A 12,175-nucleotide genomic window follows, 5' to 3' on the forward strand; every position below is an offset into this window, starting at 1 on the left:
AGTTTTAATAATTAAATTTTTAAAATTTAGTATTTAAATTTTTAAATTTTAAAATTTAAAATTTTAATAAATAAATTTTTAAAATATAGTATTTAAATTTTTAAAGTTTTAATTTTGAAGTTTTAATAATTAAATTTTTAAAATTTAGTATTTAAATTTATAAATTTTAAAATTTAAAGCTTTAAAATTAAATTTTTAGAATTTAGTATTTAAATATTTAAATTTTAAAATTTAAAGGTTTAATAATAAAATTTTTAAAATTTAGTATTTAAATTTTTAAATTTTTAAAATTTAGTATTTAAATTTTTAAATTTTGAAATTTAAATTTTTAAATTTTAAAATTTAGTATTTAAATTCTTAACTTTTAAAATTTAAAGGTTTAGTAATTAAATTTTTGAAATTTAGTATTTAAATTTTTAAATTTTAAAATTTAAATTTTTAAATTCTAAAATTTAAAGTTTTAATAATTAAATTTTTAAAATTTAGTATTTATATTTTTAAATTTTAAAATTTAAAGTTTTAATAATTAAATTTTTAAAATTTAGTATTTAAATTTTTAAATTTTAAAATTTAAAGTTTTAATAATTAAATTTTTAAAATTTAGTATTTAAATTTTTAAATTTTTAATTTTAAAGTTTTAATAATTAAATTTTTAAAATTTAGTATTTAAATTTATAAATTTTAAAATTTAAAGCTTTAAAATTAAATTTTTAGAATTTAGTATTTAAATATTTAAATTTTAAAATTTAAAGGTTTAATAATTAAATTTTTAAAATTTAGTATTTAAATTTTTAAATTTTAAAATTTAAAGTTTTAATAATTAAATTTTTAAAATTTAGTATTTAAATTTATAAATTTTAAAATTTATAGCTTTAATAATTAAATTTTTAAAATTTAGTATTTAAATATTTAAATTTTAAAATTTAAAGTTTCAATAATTAAATTTTTAAAATTTAGTATTTAAATTTTTAAATTTTAAAATTTAAAATTTTGATAAAAATATTTTTAAAATTTAGTATTTAAATTTTTAAATTTTAAAATTTAAAGTTTTAATAATTAAATTTTTAAACTTTAGTATTTAAATTTTTAAATTTTAAAATTTAAAATTTTAATAAATAAATATTTAAAATATAGTATTTAAATTTTTAAAGTTTTAATTTTGAAGTTTTAATAATTAAATTTTTAAAATTTAGTATTTAAATTTTTAAATTTTTAATTTTAAAGTTTTAATAATTAAATTTTTAAAATTTAGTATTTAAATTTTTAAATTTTGAAATTTAAATTTTTAAATTTTAAAATTTAGTATTTAAATTTTTAACTTTTAAAATTTAAAGGTTTAGTAATTAAATTTTTGAAATTTAGTATTTAAATTTTTAAATTTTAAAATTTAAATTTTTAAATTCTAAAATTTAAAGTTTTAATAATAAAATTTTTAAAATTTAGTATTTAAATATTTAAATTTTATAATTTATAGTTTTAATAATTAAATTTTTAAAAGTTAGAATTTAAATTTATAAATTTTATAATTTTAAGCTTTAATAATTAAATTTTTAAAATTTAGTATTTAAATTTATAAATTTTAAAATTTAGAGCATTAATAATTAAATTTTTAAAATTTAGTATTTAAATTTTTAAATTTTAAAATTTAATGTTTTAATAATTAAATTTTTAAAATTTAGTATTTAAATTTTTAAATTTTTAAATTTTAAAATTTAAATTTTTAAATTTTAAAATTTAAAGTTTTAATAATTAAATTTTTAAAATTTTGTATTTAAATTTATAAATTTTAAAATTTATAGCTTTAAAAATTAAATTTTTAAAATTTAGTATTTAAATATTTAAATTTTAAAATTTAAAGTTTCAATAATTAAATATTTAAAATTTAGTATTTAAATTTTTAAATTTTAAAATTTAAAATTTTAATAAAAATATTTTTAAAATTTAGTATTTAAATTTTTAAATTTTAAAATTTAAAGTTTTAATAATTAAATTTTTAAACTTTAGTATTTAAATTTTTAATTTTAAAATTTAAAATTTTAATAAATAAATATTTAAAATATAGTATTTAAATTTTTAAAGTTTTAATTTTGAAGTTTTAATAATTAAATTTTTAAAATTTAGTATTTAAATTTATAAATTTTAAAATTTAAAGCTTAAAAATTAAATTTTTAGAATTTAGTATTTAAATATTTAAATTTTAAAATATAAAGGTTTATTAATTAAATTTTTAAAATTTAGTATTTAAATTTTTAAATTTTAAATTTTAAAATTTAAAGTTTTAATAATTAAATTTTTAAAATTTAGTATTTAAATTTTTAAATTTTAAAATTTAAAATTTTAATAAATAAATTTTTAAAATATAGTATTTAAATTTTTAAAGTTTTAATTTTGAAGTTTTAATAATTAAATTTTTAAAATTTAGTATTTAAATTTATAAATTTTAAAATTTAAAGCTTTAAAATTAAATTTTTAGAATTTAGTATTTAAATATTTAAATTTTAAAATTTAAAGGTTTAATAATAAAATTTTTAAAATTTAGTATTTAAATTTTTAAATTTTTAAAATTTAGTATTTAAATTTTTAAATTTTGAAATTTAAATTTTTAAATTTTAAAATTTAGTATTTAAATTCTTAACTTTTAAAATTTAAAGGTTTAGTAATTAAATTTTTGAAATTTAGTATTTAAATTTTTAAATTTTAAAATTTAAATTTTTAAATTCTAAAATTTAAAGTTTTAATAATTAAATTTTTAAAATTTAGTATTTATATTTTTAAATTTTAAAATTTAAAGTTTTAATAATTAAATTTTTAAAATTTAGTATTTAAATTTTTAAATTTTAAAATTTAAAGTTTTAATAATTAAATTTTTAAAATTTAGTATTTAAATTTTTAAATTTTTAATTTTAAAGTTTTAATAATTAAATTTTTAAAATTTAGTATTTAAATTTATAAATTTTAAAATTTAAAGCTTTAAAATTAAATTTTTAGAATTTAGTATTTAAATATTTAAATTTTAAAATTTAAAGGTTTAATAATTAAATTTTTAAAATTTAGTATTTAAATTTTTAAATTTTAAAATTTAAAGTTTTAATAATTAAATTTTTAAAATTTAGTATTTAAATTTATAAATTTTAAAATTTATAGCTTTAATAATTAAATTTTTAAAATTTAGTATTTAAATATTTAAATTTTAAAATTTAAAGTTTCAATAATTAAATTTTTAAAATTTAGTATTTAAATTTTTAAATTTTAAAATTTAAAATTTTGATAAAAATAGTTTTAAAATTTAGTATTTAAATTTTTAAATTTTAAAATTTAAAGTTTTAATAATTAAATTTTTAAACTTTAGTATTTAAATTTTTAAATTTTAAAATTTAAAATTTTAATAAATAAATATTTAAAATATAGTATTTAAATTTTTAAAGTTTTAATTTTGAAGTTTTAATAATTAAATTTTTAAAATTTAGTATTTAAATTTTTAAATTTTTAATTTTAAAGTTTTAATAATTAAATTTTTAAAATTTAGTATTTAAATTTTTAAATTTTGAAATTTAAATTTTTAAATTTTAAAATTTAGTATTTAAATTTTTAACTTTTAAAATTTAAAGGTTTAGTAATTAAATTTTTGAAATTTAGTATTTAAATTTTTAAATTTTAAAATTTAAATTTTTAAATTCTAAAATTTAAAGTTTTAATAATAAAATTTTTAAAATTTAGTATTTAAATATTTAAATTTTATAATTTATAGTTTTAATAATTAAATTTTTAAAAGTTAGAATTTAAATTTATAAATTTTAAAATTTTAAGCTTTAATAATTAAATTTTTAAAATTTAGTATTTAAATTTTTAAATTTTTAAATTTTAAAATTTAAATTTTTAAATTTTAAAATTTAAAGTTTTAATAATTAAATTTTTAAAATTTAGTATTTAAATTTATAAATTTTAAAATTTATAGCTTTAATAATTAAATTTTTAAAATTTAGTATTTAAATATTTAAATTTTAAAATTTAAAGTTTCAATAATTAAATTTTTAAAATTTAGTATTTAAATTTTTAAATTTTAAAATTTAAAATTTTAATAAAAATATTTTTAAAATTTAGTATTTAAATTTTTAAATTTTAAAATTTAAAGTTTTAATAATTAAATTTTTAAACTTTAGTATTTAAATTTTTAAATTTTAAAATTTAAAATTTTAATAAATAAATATTTAAAATATAGTATTTAAATTTTTAAAGTTTTAATTTTGAAGTTTTAATAATTAAATTTTTAAAATTTAGTATTTAAATTTATAAATTTTAAAATTTAAAGCTTTAAAATTAAATTTTTAGAATTTAGTATTTAAATATTTAAATTTTAAAATATAAAGGTTTATTAATTAAATTTTTAAAATTTAGTATTTAAATTTTTAAATTTTTAAATTTTAAAATTTAAAGTTTTAATAATTAAATTTTTAAAATTTAGTATTTAAATTTTTAAATTTTAAAATTTAAAATTTTAATAAATAAATTTTTAAAATATAGTATTTAAATTTTTAAAGTTTTAATTTTGAAGTTTTAATAATTAAATTTTTAAAATTTAGTATTTAAATTTATAAATTTTAAAATTTAAAGCTTTAAAATTAAATTTTTAGAATTTAGTATTTAAATATTTAAATTTTAAAATTTAAAGGTTTAATAATTAAATTTTTAAAATTTAGTATTTAAATTTTTAAATTTTTAAAATTTAGTATTTAAATTTTTAAATTTTGAAATTTAAATTTTTAAATTTTAAAATTTAGTATTTAAATTTTTAACTTTTAAAATTTAAAGGTTTAGTAATTAAATTTTTGAAATTTAATATTTAAATTTTTAAATTTTAAAATTTAAATTTTTAAATTCTAAAATTTAAAGTTTTAATAATTAAATTTTTAAAATTTAGTATTTAAATTTTTAAATTTTAAAATTTAAAGTTTTAATAATTAAATTTTTAAAAGTTAGAATTTAAATTTATAAATTTTAAAATTTTAAGCTTTAATAATAAAATTTTTAAAATTTAGTATTTAAATATTTAAATTTTATAATTTAAAGTTTTAATAATTAAATTTTTAAAATTTAGTATTTAAATTTTTAAATTTTAAAATTTAAAGTTTTAATAGTTAAATTTTTAAAATTTAGTATTTAAATTTTTAAATTTTAAAATTTAAAGTTTTAATATTTAAATTTTTAAAATTTAGTATTTAAATTTTTAAATTTTAAAATTTAAAGTTTTAATAATTAAATTTTTAAAATTTAGTATTTAAATTTTTAAATTTTAAAATTTAAAATTTTAAAAATTAAATTTTTAAAAGTTAGAATTTAAATTTATAAATTTTAAAATTTTAAGCTTTAATAATAAAATTTTTAAAATTTAGTATTTAAATATTTAAATTTTAAATTTTAAAGATATAATAATTAAATTTTTAAAATTTAGTATTTAAATTTTTAAATTTTAAAATTTAAAGTTTTAATAATTAAATTTTTAAAATTTAGTATTTAAATTTTTAAATTTTTAATTTTAAAGTTTTAATAATTAAATTTTTAAAATTTAGTATTTAAATTTATAAATTTTAAAATTTATAGCTTTAATAATTAAATTTTTAAAATTTAGTATTTAAATATTTAAATTTTAAAATTTAAATTTTTAAATTTTAAAATTTAAAGTTTTAACAATTAAATTTTTAAAATTTAGTATTTAAATTTATAAATTTTAAAATTTATAGCTTTAATAATTTGTTTTGTATGTGCTGGACTAGTAAAACTGCCAAGTTTGTGATTTTTCTGTTTATTTTGCTCGGAGCATCTGAGCGTTGTATGTTGCTCTCGAGCTGACTTAAAAGTAAGTAACTTAAAGCTAACTACCCTAACTAACTAAAGGGAGGGGGTTGCGCATTAGACGTTGCCAATGTTGACAAATGCTCTAACATGCCGCCCGCCTTGAAAATACATTTTCAATAGACAAATAAATATAATTAATACATTGGAAATCAGAATAGGAGTCATAATAGAAAAGTCAATCACAAGGTAGCGCACACACTTTCGAAATTGCTCGTTTTAGCACACCGGTTGTGCTTTTTACACTCACTACACGCACTTCTCCATCTTCACCAGGGTGTAACTGAAGAATTCGTCCCATACGCCACTGTAGAGGGGGCAGTTGATCGTCCTTAATGATGACTAGATGTCCTAGTTTGAGGATGTGTTGACCCGCTTGTTTCCATTTCAACCTGGCTTGGAGTTCAGACACGTACTCTTTTTGCCAACGTTGCCAAAAGTGGTGTTTCAGTTGATCCAGTCGCTGATAATTATTGAGTCGGTTGACAGGAATGTGGAAAAGGACAGGTTCAGGAATTGAAGTTAAACATTTGCCAATTAGAAAATGACCCGGCGTTAACGGAGATAAATCATCTGGATTTATTGATAATGGACTTATTGGACGCGAGTTTAAAACTGCTTCAATCTGTGACATTACCGTATAAAACTCTTCAAACGTAAACTTATCATTGCCTAATATTCGCCTCAAGTGATGTTTAAAGCTTTTAACACCAGCTTCCCATATACCTCCAAAATTAGGTGATCGCGCAGGAATGAAATGCCACGTAATACCTTCTTTATTCAAGAATTGATTAATATTATCTACGTTAGTGTCAACAAACAGAAATGCTTCTTTCAATGCGGAGTCTGCACCAACAAAGGTGGTGGCATTGTCGGAATATATGTTGGAGGGCAAACCTCGTCTAGCGATGAACCTTTTTAACATTTGTAAAAATGCCTCTGTGCTCAAATTAGTTAATAATTCTAAATGGATACCCTTTGAAGCCATGCAAACGAAGACACAAACATAAGCCTTTATGATTTTTGCACCTTTTGTTATTCTATCTTTCAACAAAAATGGTCCTGCGTAATCCAAACCAACGTTTGTGAAAGGATTGAACTGATTAACGCGGCATTCCGGCAGATTACCCATCAAATATTCCGTATTCGTTGGCTTAGCCTTAAAACATCGAATACATTTCCGAATTATTCCTCGACATACGGTGCGACCTGAGATTGGCCAATAATTATCCCGTACGGAATATAATAATTGTTGAGGTCCGCAATGTAACAGTCTGACATGCTCATTTCTGAGGACCAATTCTGTTAAAACATGACTCTTTGGTAAGATGACAGGATGTTTTTTGTTGAAATTATAATCACCGTTAACTAATCGACCACCCACACGTATTAAATTGTCGTTATCAATAAACGGATTTAAAGAGAATAGTCTGCTTTTTTTATTAATTGGTCTTTTATTTACCAAATCATTATACTCAGTAACAAATGTAGTTTGTTGCATTACACGTAGCAAAACTACCATAGAATTTTTTAATTCGGTACAGCTCAGAGGGCCAGATAGTTTTTTTTCTTTACAATTTGAAATGAATCTTAACATGTATGCAACAACGCGCTTTAATTTTATTATCGACGAATATCGTATGAAGATGGATTCGTCTGTGATGGTTGTTTGCAAACAAACAGTTTTTTGCTCTGGAATTATATTCGGTTCAGATTCCGTAAATTCTGGCCATTCTGACTTATCTTTACTGAGCCACTGTGGGCCATTTGACCAAAACGTGGAGGTTTTTAAAGCATCTGCATTCGTACCTCGTGATAATAAATCTGCAGGATTTGACTGAGACCTTACATGATTCCATTGTTCTTGTTTTGTAAGTGATTGAATCACACCCACGCGATTTGCAACAAAGGTTTTCCAACGCGATGGACAACCTCGTATCCAACAAAGAACAATCGTGGAATCTGACCAAAATAATTGTGCTTGAATGTTGAGTCTGATTGATCGTCGTACTTTGTCTGTTAATTTTGCGAGTAATGTTGCAGCGCATAATTCAAGCCTTGGCAATGATACCTGTTTAATTGGTGCAACCTTTGATTTGGAACAAAGCATTTGAACAAAGTACTGATTTTTAACCTTACATCGTAGGTAAATACAGGCAGCGTAAGCAGCTTCAGACGCGTCTGCAAAACCGTGGAGCTCACATTCCTCGTACTCTGGCTTCAACACAAACCGATCAATCTTCAAGTTATTCAAATTTTGAATATTATTTACAAACTCTGACCATAGAATGAATAAATGACCAGATATGGGATCATCCCAATCTAGTTTTTGTAACCACAATTTTTGAATAAGGATTTTTCCCAAAATTGTGACAGGTGCAATCAATCCCAAAGGATCAAATATTTGACCTATTGTTGACAAAATGAAACGTTTGGTTGGAAATTGTTGAGAACATTTAAGTTGACTTGTTTCAAATTGAATAATATCGTTACAAGCATTCCATAGTATACCAAGCGTCTTATTATTGTCATTTGGTCCCAAATGAATTAATCCAACATTTAAATTATTATTTACTTGAAATTTAGATAACAATTCTGAATCATTACACAACCATTTGCGCAGTTCGAACTTGCCCCGTTGTAAGATGTTTGACAGTTCTCGCTGAATGCGCAGTAACTCTGCCTTTGAATTAGCACCCGTAATCACATCGTCGACATAGAAATCATTCTCAATTATCCTGCTAATTTCGGGAAACTCTGTTGAATGATCCATAGCTAATTGTTTCAAACATCTAACACTTAAGAATGGTGCTGATGCTGTGCCGTAAGTTACGGTTGCCAGCTCATAGGTTTGTATTGCTTCATTTTTGTTGAATCTCCAAAATATTCTTTGCATGCATCGTTCATCAGGATGAACCAGAACTTGACGATACATTTTTGATATGTCTCCTGTGAGAACATATTGATTAATTCGGAATCTCAATAGTATGGAAAACAACTCATTTTGTATGGTCGGGCCGCTGCATTGAACATCATTTAGCGAAAGACCGCTACTTGTCTTGGCCGACGCATCAAATACAACACGTATTTTTGTTGTCAAACTTGATTCTTTTAAAACCGCATGATGAGGTAAATAATATTGAGTACCAATCTTCTCATCACCTACATCCTCGACTTGTTTCATGTGTCCTAGGTCGATATATTCTTGCATGAATTCATCGTAACTTTGTTTTAAATGGGTATTTTTCGCCAATTTTCTTTCTAGCGACTGAAATCTATTTAATGCTCCTTGCCTTGATTCGCCTAGCTGACCCTTTTTGTCGTTAAACGGAATTCGTACAATGAATCTGCCAGACGAGTCGCGCTCATAATGATCTTTAAAATGATTCTCGCAAAACTGCTCCCTTTCATTAAATATTTGATACGAATCACCTATTTCCTCTATTTCCCAAAAACGCTTCACGATTTCATCAGTTTTGTTTACGACTAAACAATTGACTGAATGCCTCTGATTCCCTTTACTCCAACCTCCTATAACGATCCACCCAAAGGACGTATTTTGCAGCATAGGATTATGTTTTCCCAGTGAAACACGCTCAGGCACTACTGCCTTCCAAAATATGTCGGCACCCAATAGGATGTCGATATCATTGCATATATTGAAGGTAGGATCTGCCAAAGTAATACGACTTGGAAGTGTAAAGTTATATTTTGGCATTGTAGTAGAAGGTGTGGGTTCTGTGATCTTATTCATAATGAAACATGAGACGCATGTTTTAAATGAACCTTGAACAGAAGAAATGTCGAGTATTATTTGATATTGAATCTCCGATATAGTTTGACCAACACCAGAAATTTTAAATTGGGTTTTGTGTTTATTTAAATTTAACTTTTTAACAGCCCTTTCAGTCACAAATGAACTTTGGGACCCGTTGTCAAGTAGTGCACGTAGAACTTGATTGTTGCCTTGTGCATCTGTTACATGAATTAAGACCGTTGACAAGTAGACTTGCCTTTGTTCATTTGCCACCGAGTGATTGACAATGGTAACTGGCACTTCAGGGTCAGTGACAATTTCACTTGCAACATGTGTCTCAATATGTAGTAAGGTATTATGCCTTTTGCCACATTTTCGACAACTAAATGAATGGCATGTTTTTGTGTTGTGTCCCTGTCTTAAACAGTTTAGACACAGCTTGAGCCTTTTAGTTTCTGAGATACGGTCATTTATTGAGAGCCCTTTAAATTTATTACAGTTGTAAATTGCATGATCCTTTTTACAATAATAACAACTGACCTTGACAGACACAGTGGTGGCATATGCGCTTGATTTGAATGGTTTGTTCTTTGGCTTTTTAGACCTTTCATGTTCGAATTTCTCTAAAAGCTCACAACGCCCTTTTAGAAATTTATACATATCCGCCATGTTTGGAATTTGTGAGTTGTTGTTGACGATCTCCCATTCGCGTCGGGTAATATCGTCCATTTTGGTTGCGATTATGTAAATTATAAGAGTATCCCACGTATCTGTAGGCTCGTCCAAAGATTTTAGAGCACGCAAGTTTTTTGTCACAGATTCGTAGAGATCTCGTAATTGAACATGTGATTCCCTTGTAACATTTGGATGATCAAAAATGGCTTTAATATGATTGTGAATTATTAGGGACTTGTTCTCGAACCTATCTTCCAACAATTGCCAAGTAATATCATAATTATATGCGGCAATTTCAATGGACTCGATTATACGAGCAGCATCCCCTTGAAGACACGAGCGCAAATAATAAAGTTTTTGAACGTCGGACAAAGATTGATTTGCATGTATCAATGACTTAAATGCATCGCGAAATTCTAGCCAACCGTCATAGTGGCCCTTAAAACAAGGTAGATTTATTGTAGGCAATTTTATACCTGTAATTGGATTGCTCGCGACTGTATCTGATGATGACGTATTCGATTGTATTTGATTATTTATGGTATAATCGTTGATTAATCTAGTAATTTTTGTTGTAACGTCATAGAATGAATCTTCAAACTCCGCCAATTCAGAACTATCCTCATTATCTTCGAGGTAGTCTATTTCTGTACAAATGGTAGAAAATTCATCTAATATACACGAATGTTTTTCCAAACGAATTCTTAATTGTGCTATTAATTCGTCATTAATGTTTGCGGTGTCTATAGAGTTTACGTAATTTTGCAACCTGGTCAGCTTGCCTTTGATTGTACGACGTTTACATTGTAATTTCTTAATTCTTTCAGTAGACATTGTGATCGTTTTGTTTTTCAAATGTAAAGGATTTTTTAAATTGGCAAATGTGCATGCAGGTAGTAGATGGGAATCAAACTTACCGACTCAAGTGGTTGTAGACACGTGTTACGCAGGCCTTTCGACTTGAAACCCCAATGGTTATGGACACGTGCAATGCAGGCCCTTTTGACTTGAAACCCTGGTATGTTCTTGAAATGACCTTGATGTTGCTATGATTGTTGATTAGACTTCCCTTTGCTGGAATTCTTCTGGAATCGATGCCAAATCCAAACTTGACTTGCCTGCACTGGTTATTTCAATTGGAACCGTTGCCAATTGAACACTAATTGCTGTTTTCGGTACGACGGAACTTATCGCCACGTATTCTTCTGTATGTTGAACAGGTGTTTTCCGTTCGCCCTTGCTTCTTGTTGATCTTGTACACGTAATCCGGCTCGAAGGACCAATGTTTTGTATGTGCTGGACTAGTAAAACTGCCAAGTTTGTGATTTTTCTGTTTATTTTGCTCGGAGCATCTGAGCGTTGTATGTTGCTCTCGAGCTGAATTAAAAGTAAGTAACTTAAAGCTAATTCACCCTAACTAACTAAAGGGAGGGGGTTGCGCATTAGACGTTGCCAATGTTGACAAATGCTCTAACATAATTAAATTTTTAAAATTTAGTATTTAAATATTTAAATTTTAAAATTTAAAGTTTTAATAATTAAATTTTTAAAATTTATTATTTAAATTTTTAAATTTTAAAATTTAAAATTTTAATAAATAAATTTTTAAAATTTAGTATTTAAATTTTTAAATTTTTAAATTTTAAAATTTAAAGTTTTAATAATTAAATTTTTAAAATTTAGTATTTAAACTTTTAAATTTTAAAATTTAAAGTTTTAATAATTAAATATTTAAAAGTTAGTATTTAAATTTATAAACTTTAAAATTTTAAGCTTTAATAATTAAATTTTTAAAATTTGGTATTTAAATATTTAAATTTTAAAATTTAAAGTTTTAATAATTTAATTTTTAAAATTTAGTATTTAAATTTTTAAATTTTATAATTTAAAATT

This window comes from Aethina tumida, chromosome 1 (genome assembly GCF_024364675.1).
Source record: "Aethina tumida isolate Nest 87 chromosome 1, icAetTumi1.1, whole genome shotgun sequence".
Classification (NCBI taxonomy): Eukaryota; Metazoa; Arthropoda; class Insecta; order Coleoptera; family Nitidulidae; genus Aethina; species Aethina tumida.